Raw genomic sequence first — 9,091 nt, forward strand, 5'->3', positions numbered from 1 at the left:
TATATATATATATATATATATATATGCGTAGTTTAATTAATTTACTCAAGGCTATATAGCTAATTATTGAAACTAGCATTTTAATCCTGATTTTTTGTCTTTGAAACCTGTATTCATTATTGTTCTGGTTATGTAGTGCCGCTCTGACAAGAATATACCACAAATGGGATGACCTTAATAAACAGGAGTTTATTCTTACAGTTTGGAGGCTTTAAGTCCAAGTTCAAAGTGCCAGGCTCTAGGGGCTGGTGAAAGCCCCTCAGCCTTGGGCTTCAGCTCTGCCTCTAGCTCCCAGCCCACTGAAGCTAGAGGCTTTTCTTCACTCAGCTGCTAGCTGCTGAGGCTGCTAAGCCCAAGGTTGACAAGTAAAAAGGCACAGCCCCGATGTTACCAAACCATGTGGCAAGTCCATTGTAAGTCCCCAGTTGGGCAGAGCATGGCAGGGTGCTAAACAATGACATGGCTACATGCAGGGTACAAGCGTGCCATAAGCTAGAGACCATTCCCAAAGCTGCTGCTTATATACTGGAAGCAGACTACATATCCAAAGCAGCTACTCAGTTGCTTGTGGTGGATCCCACCATGGAGTTGATTGCCAGTCTCATCATGGGCAATAACTACCACCAGGTGCACAGCCACTCGGCCAGGCCCAGTCAAGTTGACACACAAACATAACCACCACAATTATTTTATTGAAAAGTATCATAAATACTAAAGAAATTGATTTAGTTCTGTATTCTGATTAGTAAAAAGATTGGGGAGCGGGGCTCAGCGAAGAAATAGAGTGTCAGGAGGAAGGGGGAGAAAGGAAGAGGAAGGAGGAAGGTAAGGAAAGAGAAAGAAAGTCCTCTAGAAGAAGACCCAGGTGTTTATAAGGTTTGCAGTTGTGCTCACTTGTGCTGTGCATTCACTGGTTTATTACTAGTTATCTGCTGGCTCTTTTTTTTTTTTTTTTTTTTAATTAATTGTTAACTATGATCTATATCTTTTCCTTAATACTGACAGTCAAGTCTTTTAGATACTTGACTTTGAGTAGCTTGTTTAGACCATCCCACTGTAGCATGTTATTTTTCTGTGCTGCAATATCAGAGAACAGAGAAATACAATCAACCCTGGATGGCTTTCCAAGTCAAAGAGAGCTTCTTCACTCGATAAGCAAAATCAAGCTGAAAGAACTTCCCAATTCAGATGACTGCTGGGTAGTGAAATGTGGGCTATTGTTTAATAATATTGATGGTGAGAATAATAATTAAATGAAAACAATTTATTGAGTGTTTACTGTATGTCTGTGCTATAATAGTAACTTTATATTCATGATCTCGTTTGCTCTTCAGAGTTTTTATTAGTTTTTATCCTCATTTTAAAAATATAGCAATACTGGAGATGTTAAGAGGCTCAGTAATCAAAAACTTTGTATGCCTTTCAGCTGAGGAGCTTAAAGGGCCTCCCCACATTTGCAAATAAATAGATTGAGCATTACTCCTCCTTAATTTTTGTACTCTTAATACTATATTAAGATTACCTATAGGAATTCCTTCATGTGGGAAGGAGGAGCTAGAGTTTTTATTACTGAATTATTTACTCAGTAAGCAATATGTGCCTTTTATGATCCATGTACTGTTCTGGGTAAGCTAGATATAAGGTGAACATAGACCTTCAAATTCTCAGGCTATAATATGAGAAAGAAATAAAACAGCTAAGTTTTATAATGTAAGTTCTAAAATAGAGGTCTTTATGAAATGCTGTGTTTGAGCATGAAATCCCTTCCAGATAGAAAATTTTATGTTTTCATTAATTCTGAGGCATAGTGGAGAGGAATAAAAACTACTTTGTTTTGGGCAGCTTAGAGCTACATGTGGCTGAGACAGATCACCAGAGCTTTGCCCTAAAGCCTTCAAGTATGAGATTGTTCTGGTTATCAAACTGTTTCAAAAAGTATTATAGAATTATCATTTGTAATGTGAAAACCAGTTGCCTCTGAGCCAGGACCAACTCACAGCAATCCCTTGTGTATCAGAGTAGAACTGTGCTCCATAGGGTTTCCATGGCTGATATTTCAAAAGTAGATAGATCTCCATGCCCTTCTCCCAAGGCACCTCTGGGTAGACATGAACCTGTGACCTTTTGGTTAACAGTCAGAGCACGTTAACTGTGTGCACTATCCAGGGACTCCATTAAAGATGTGTATGTGTGTGTGTGTGTAATTAATGAAAAAATCAACACAGTCTTTGGAATTAGAAAGAGTTGGTCATGCTTTAAGTTTCTTCCTCTCCAACATGGGGATAAAAATACATTTCTCTTAGCTCTGATACTTTATTCAGGTTAGTGCCTTGGAATGTTGTTGTTGTTGTTATGTACTGTCGAGTCAGACCCAACTCATAGCAACCACTGCTTGGGTTTCCAGGCAGTATCACTATGGAAGTAGATTGCCCAACCTTCTTTCCAAGGAGTGGCTGGTGGGTTTGAACTGCCTGCCTTCTGGTTAGCAGTCAAGTGCCTTAGACACTACGCTACCAGAGCTCATAGTGCTTTCGATAAGAGTTGGATAAGAGTTGGATAGTTGCTTGTTATCAATAAATCTGATTCCCATGGCCCATGCCATTGAAGTTTATATATTTTATTCATTTTAACTTTATTTCTAATTAATGAAATGGAGCCTTCATAGTAGCGAAAAAAAAAAAAAAAATTCAGGCTATTGCCTTCATCAATTGTAGGAACTTCCTTTGTGTTCTTAACCATATTTACAAAAGGTCATAACTAGAGAGATTATAAAATATGCATTATTAATCTGATCGTTATTGAGAACACCATCTATCAAATAAGATAGAGATTGGATCTGACAGTGGGAGAAGGACAGGTTGAACTGGGCTTAATAGACACAGAATATAACATTAACTCTTAATTTTTCCATCTTAAAAATGAAATATAGGTTGATATTTCTGGTCTGTGGCTTAGAGAGACACTTCTTTTTATGATGTTGATGATGGAGTAACTGTTAACAGACTAGCTCTCTCTACATAAACAGCTATAAAATTGAACAAAATTAATGAAGCCACAAAACTTCAATCTTTAGAAAAAGGAGAACTCATGAGGTAAGCCCTGTAGTTTGTCTAATGCTCTGCCTGGAGACAATTTCCCAACCCTGTTCAGAGAGCCAGAGTCTAAGCTGACTGTGACAGTCCATTGAGCTGAGGAAGCAGAGATTACAGTTCAGGCCAGCTGAATCAATAGGAATCTGTGGGGTGGGACTTCACAAAGGAGGAAATTTTTGAGAAAGAGCATCCCATACAACTGTATGGGAATTCTTATGAGTCTGTGGCTGAGGACTGGGCTGTATATGTATGGCAGCAAAACCACTGAAGCTTTATTTATACGTATATATATATATATATATATATGTATATGTATATATATGTATGTATGTATACTCACATATATACATACACACATATAGTGTCTGCTACAGGATGAAGGTAGAAAAGGAAAACTAGAGGTCAAGCAGGCAGTCTTGGGGCAAACAGTACCAGGGACATGAAAGTTGCAGCCCTGTTAGAATGGAGAAATCTTATTAACACTTTATTTGTTAATATCTCTGGCATCTAGCTGAGATAATAGAAAGACCTAAGGAATGAAGATCTCACTCTAGAATAAGGCCTTCTTTAGGCCTCCCCTAACAAGGCCTAAAACCAAGTCCTGACAAGACAGATTTTGAAGGCTTAGTCCCACCAAGTTAGAAGGGATTTGAGCTTTCCTCAAATCCATACTATCAAAGTATAAATACTGCACATGTCCAAGGTGGTCAGCCAGTAATTGAACTGTCTGCTTAAATAAGAATCAACTCTTTATATGAGAATAATTCTATCCAAAGTCTATACAATGTATTATCCACAGGGTCCAGTATTTTTTTAAAAAATGAAAGTTACTAGATATACCAAGAACTAGGAAAATGTGATCTGTAGTTAAGGGCAAACAAAGTCTATAGGTTAGATGGTCCAAATGTTGAACTAAGCGAAGTATTATTATCCCACAGAAAGAAAAAAATTGGAGAAAAATGAACAGAGCTCAGGGAATGTGGGAAAATATCAAATTATCTAACTTATATGAGAAATGGGCAGGAAAAAAATTTGAAAAAATAATGGCTAAAAATGTCCTTAGTTTGGTGAAAAACATTGGTTTACGGACCCAGGAAGGTCAGTGAATGCCAAACAGGATAAATACTGAGAAAAAGAATCTTAAGTACACCATGGTCAAACTATGAAGACAAAAAACAAAGATAAAAGGAAACACTATATGTACAGTGGTAAGAATTACTGCTGACATCTCACCATAAGCAATAGACATCAGAAGATAATGAAAAGACCTTTAAAAAGTGCTGACAGAAAATACAAACAAACAAAAAACTGTCATCCTGAAATTCTTTATCTAATGAAAATGTACTTTAAAAATGAGGCTAAAATACAGGCATTTTCAAATAAAAGTTAGGAGAATTTATTGCTAGCAGAACTGCAACACAAAAAAATGCTGAAGGATATCCTTCAGGCTGAAGGGAAATAATACCAAATAGGAACTTAGATCTGCAGGAGAAAATGAAGAGTGCTGGAAATGTAGATAGTGGGAAAATACAAAAGACTGTTTTCATTCTTCTCATAACTTGCTTAAAGGGGAATTAATTTAAAATTAAAAAAAATAATAGCACTGTGAAGTGAAGTTTATAACAGATGTAGAAGTAAAGATGTGACAAGGCTCACACAAAGGCTGGGTGGATGAGTAAATGGAATTTTGCCGTTGTCAAGTTAATACTTTTGTGAAAAGTGAAGAAGTGGGAAATAGGAAGTGTTGGGTATAAAGTTAGATGAAGGAAGAGTAAAATAATGGTGAAATGTCAGTTGTGAAGAGTGAGGAGGTAGTATATATTATACTATGTTGTAATCATACTTCGTCTCACCTACTTTGGTCATGTAGTAAGAAGAGACCGTTCCCTGGAGAAGGATATCATGCCTAGTAAAGTGGAGGGTCAGCGAAAAAGGGGAAGGCCCTCAGCGAGATGGATTGACACAGTGGCTGCAACTGTGAGCTCAGGTATAGAAGGGATTGTGGAGCTGGCACAGGACCGGGGCTGTTTTGTTCTGTACATAGGATGGCTATGAGTTGGAGATGACTCGATGGCCCCTAACAACAACAGCAACAAATGTAATTTATTATGAGTGAATATTGTAAGCCCTAGAGCAGCTATAAAAATATAACAAAAATGTGTTTATCTAAAAAGCCAATAGAAGAAATAAAATGGAGCATTAAAACCCCAAAGAAGGCAGGAAAACAAATATATAAGAACAAAAAAACAGAAGGGAAAATGGAAAACAGATGATAAGGCAGATGAGAACCATATCAGTAATTACATTTAAATGTGAATGGAATAGCAGACTTCAGTAAGACAGGAAATAGCAAATGCTAGAGAGAGTATGAAGAGATTGGAACTCTCACACTGCTGATGATAACCACTGTGGAAAATGGTATGGGACTTCCTTAAAAAGTTGGAAATAGAAATATCATTTGATCCAGCAATCCTACTAATAGAGAAATAAGACTCTGGCACAAATAGATATGTACTCTTGTGTTCATGCAGCATTATTCACAGTAGCAAAGAGATGAAAACAACCTAAGTGCCCATCAACAGATAAATGAATAAACAAACTATGGTACATACACATAACGGAATACTATGCAACATTAAAGAATAATGAACAATCCATGGAACACCTCCTAACATGGATGAATCTGGAGGACATTACGCTGTGTGAAATAAGTCAATCACAAAAGTATGAGTCCACTATTATAAAAAGTCAGGCAAAGGTTTGCCAACAGAAAGAAACATTCTTTGATGGTTACTGGGGAGGGGAGGGGAGGGAAAATCACTAACTGCATAATAGACACGTTACTTTGGGTGAAGGGAAAGGCAATATACAATATAGGAGTGATCAGTACGGTATTACTAAGGCAAAGGAAGACATGGAGAAGTGTGCAAGAGTTATAAAAAACTATGGTAGGTACTATTTCATACACGGTCCTGCAATATCAGCAATAACCCACTACCGTCGAGTCGGATCCAACTCGTAGCGACCTCTCCTTGGGTTTCCAAGGTGGTATCACTACATAAGTAGATTGCCCAACTTTCCTTCCGAGGAGTGGTTGGTGGGTTTGAACCGCCAGCCTTCTGGTTAGCAGTCAAATGCCTTAGGCACTATGCCACCAGAGTTCCCAATATCAGTAATAGCAAGCAATAATCTATGAGTGGATAAGCAGACGGGAAGCTGAACAGGTATGGGTAGGTGAATGGGACTATACCCACAACCATATATGCTTGGCAGAGGATATTTTTACTTATGTTATCTGTATGTGGTATAAATATATCCATGTATGCAGAAGAGCAAACAGGGAAAAGTTACATAAACACCTTGAGATAATGAGTCACTGGGCTTAGGGAACAGCTAAGTTAGTTGGCATGGCATAGTTCATAAAGACAGTGTTGAGCATCCTACCATGGTAAATAGTGACTGGGATCTTAAAAGCTAGTGAGCACCTATCTAAGGTGCAACTATTGGTCTTTCCCTGTCCAAAGTAAAGAAGTGGAAGAAAATCAAAGATGTATGGAAAATACTAGTCCAAAGGACTAATGGACTGTGCAAAACTCAGCCCCCATGACCCTGAGACTAGCACTAGATTGTGCCTGGGTCTCACTACTGACTGATCTGCAAGGGATCACAGTAGAAGATCCTGAATAGAGTGGTAAAAAATGCGGAACAAAAATTAATAAAAAAGATCAGACTTACGGATCTGATAGAGACTGGTGGAATCCCTGAGACTGTAGCTTTTAGTCACTCTTCAAGCCTGGAGCTGAACTCACCCCATGGCTCAGTTTTCAGCCAAATAGTAGACAGTCCCACAAAGTGAATAATAACACCAGGGAGGTAGATACTCCTTAGAACAATCAACCATATGAGATCAAAAGGTGGCATTTGGCTAGGGCTAAAGCTCAGAGGGCAGGAACAAATAGGAAGGACGAATGGAAACAGTAAGCACAGGGAGGAGTGGGAAGAGTGCTGAAGCACTGTGGGAATTGCGATCAATGTCATGAAACAAAATGTGTATGAGTTGTTGGATGGAAAATGAATTTGCTCTGTAAACATTCACTCCAATCACAATAAAATGTTAAAACAATAAAGCAAAACAATAAATGCTAATGGGTTAAAACTCCGGTTAAAGTACAGAAGTCCGAATAGTTAAAAAAGCATGATCTAATTACTGATATGCAAAAAAAAAAAAAAAAAAAAAAAAAAAACCACACTGCCGTGGAGTCAGATGTGACTCACAGAGACCCTTCCTTAGGTTTCTAAGGCAGTATCACTATGGAAGTAGATTGTCCAACCTTCCTTCTGAGGAGTGGCTAGTGGGTTTGAACTGCCAGCCTTCTGGTTAGCAGTCACATGCCTTAGGCACTACGCCACCAGAGCTCCTAATTACTGATATGAGACATTTAAAAATATAAAGACACAGGTTGAAAGTAAAAGGATGGAAAAATACATGCAAACAATGAGCATAAGAAAGCTGGCACAGCTATAGTAATTTTAGTAAAGTATATTTCAGAGTGAAGAGTATTGCAGAAAGATTAAAGAAAGTCATTATATAATGATAAAAGGAGCAGTTCACTAGGAAGACATATATAAATATGTATGCACCTAATAATGAAGGAGGCAAAACCTGACAAAATTGAAGGGAGAAAGAGACCAATTCATAATTATATTCAAATATATTACCATTTGCCTCAGTAATTGACAAATAAAAAGTCTGTAAAGATAGACCTAAGCAACACTTGCAGAAAGGACATGGGAGTGACATCCTCTTACTCCTGTGACTTCAAGAGGGGCAGAGAGAAAAGATCAACAACAGTTTAAGCCTGATTCCTGTGAGGTGGAAGCCAGACATGCCACCACCCTCTAATCTTTTTTACCAATTCTGACACCAACCGTCCCTCCCATGGCACTCACTACTTTTCTTTTGGCTTCAGTAATTCGGGGCATTGTCCATACAGAACTCAAAGACAATAATTATGGGGTTTGGGGGAAGTAATAGGTTAACAATTCAGTTTCAAGAACACTCAGGATACAATTCTTCAAACAGGATAGTCTCCCCTCTACTATGTCCGCAGGCATGCCTCTCTTTAGCCCTTGACCTCTCAGCCTAGCTCCTGCCCTGCTCAGGGAAGTGTTACAAAGTTCTTTCAGCTTTGCTGATATGTATACCTAGGTAAACCCCACTCTACCAGCAAGCCTCCTGTTCACAGGCACTCAGCTTTCTCGTCCCATGGGCCAGCAAGCCCATGTTCTGTCTTGTGCCCGTCTCTTGGTTCTGCTGCCTCTGCTGCTGTCATCTCAGTGCAAGGATCTCGGGTCCAAGGATACACTCCACTTTCAGCTCTTCTGTGTCTTGATGGTAGTGAGATCCCCTGCTCTGCCCCTGAGAGGGCCCCTTAAGCCCAATGAAATGACAAAACTGACCAGTCCCCACACCAGGGCACCATACAGCCTACCTCCATGGCTTCAGCCAAACCAGAACACCACATACCCCATCTATATTACCAACAAGACACACACACCCACTGTAGGCCACAAAGCACCCCAGACCTGTATAGTTCCACCTAGTCACAGAGACCACGGCTAGAAGAGTTATACCAAGCAATTTAGTGTACCACAACTGACAACTATTTTGACCTAACTGACATTTATAAAAGACTACACACAACAATGACAGAATATACATTATTTTCAAGTCCTTTTTTAGAATGTTCACCAAGATTGATGCTAGGCTATAAAATGGCAAAGATTGTTAAAAAGATTGAAATCTTATAGAGTGTGTTCTAGTACCATGATGGAATTAAATTATTTGCTCTTTTTGGTTCTTTGTTCAAAGGACTCCCTTTAGCATCTCTTGTAAGGCTGTCTGGTTTTAACAAATTCCCTTAGTTTCTGCTTATCTGGAAATCTCCTAATTTCACCATCATATTTGAGGGACAGTTTTGCTGGGTATATAATTCTTG

General features: G+C 38.7%; 1 protein-coding gene across 1 annotated transcript in view; it reads left to right on the plus strand.

Moving 5' to 3' along the window:
• ST3GAL3 (ST3 beta-galactoside alpha-2,3-sialyltransferase 3) overlaps positions 1-9,091 on the plus strand; it is a 346,519-nt gene that overhangs the window by 4,520 nt on the left and 332,908 nt on the right. The window lies entirely within an intron of this gene.

Source organism: Orycteropus afer, unplaced genomic scaffold (genome assembly GCF_000298275.1).
Source record: "Orycteropus afer afer isolate SDZICR_OR568_19922 unplaced genomic scaffold, OryAfe1.0 scaffold00370, whole genome shotgun sequence".
Classification (NCBI taxonomy): Eukaryota; Metazoa; Chordata; class Mammalia; order Tubulidentata; family Orycteropodidae; genus Orycteropus; species Orycteropus afer.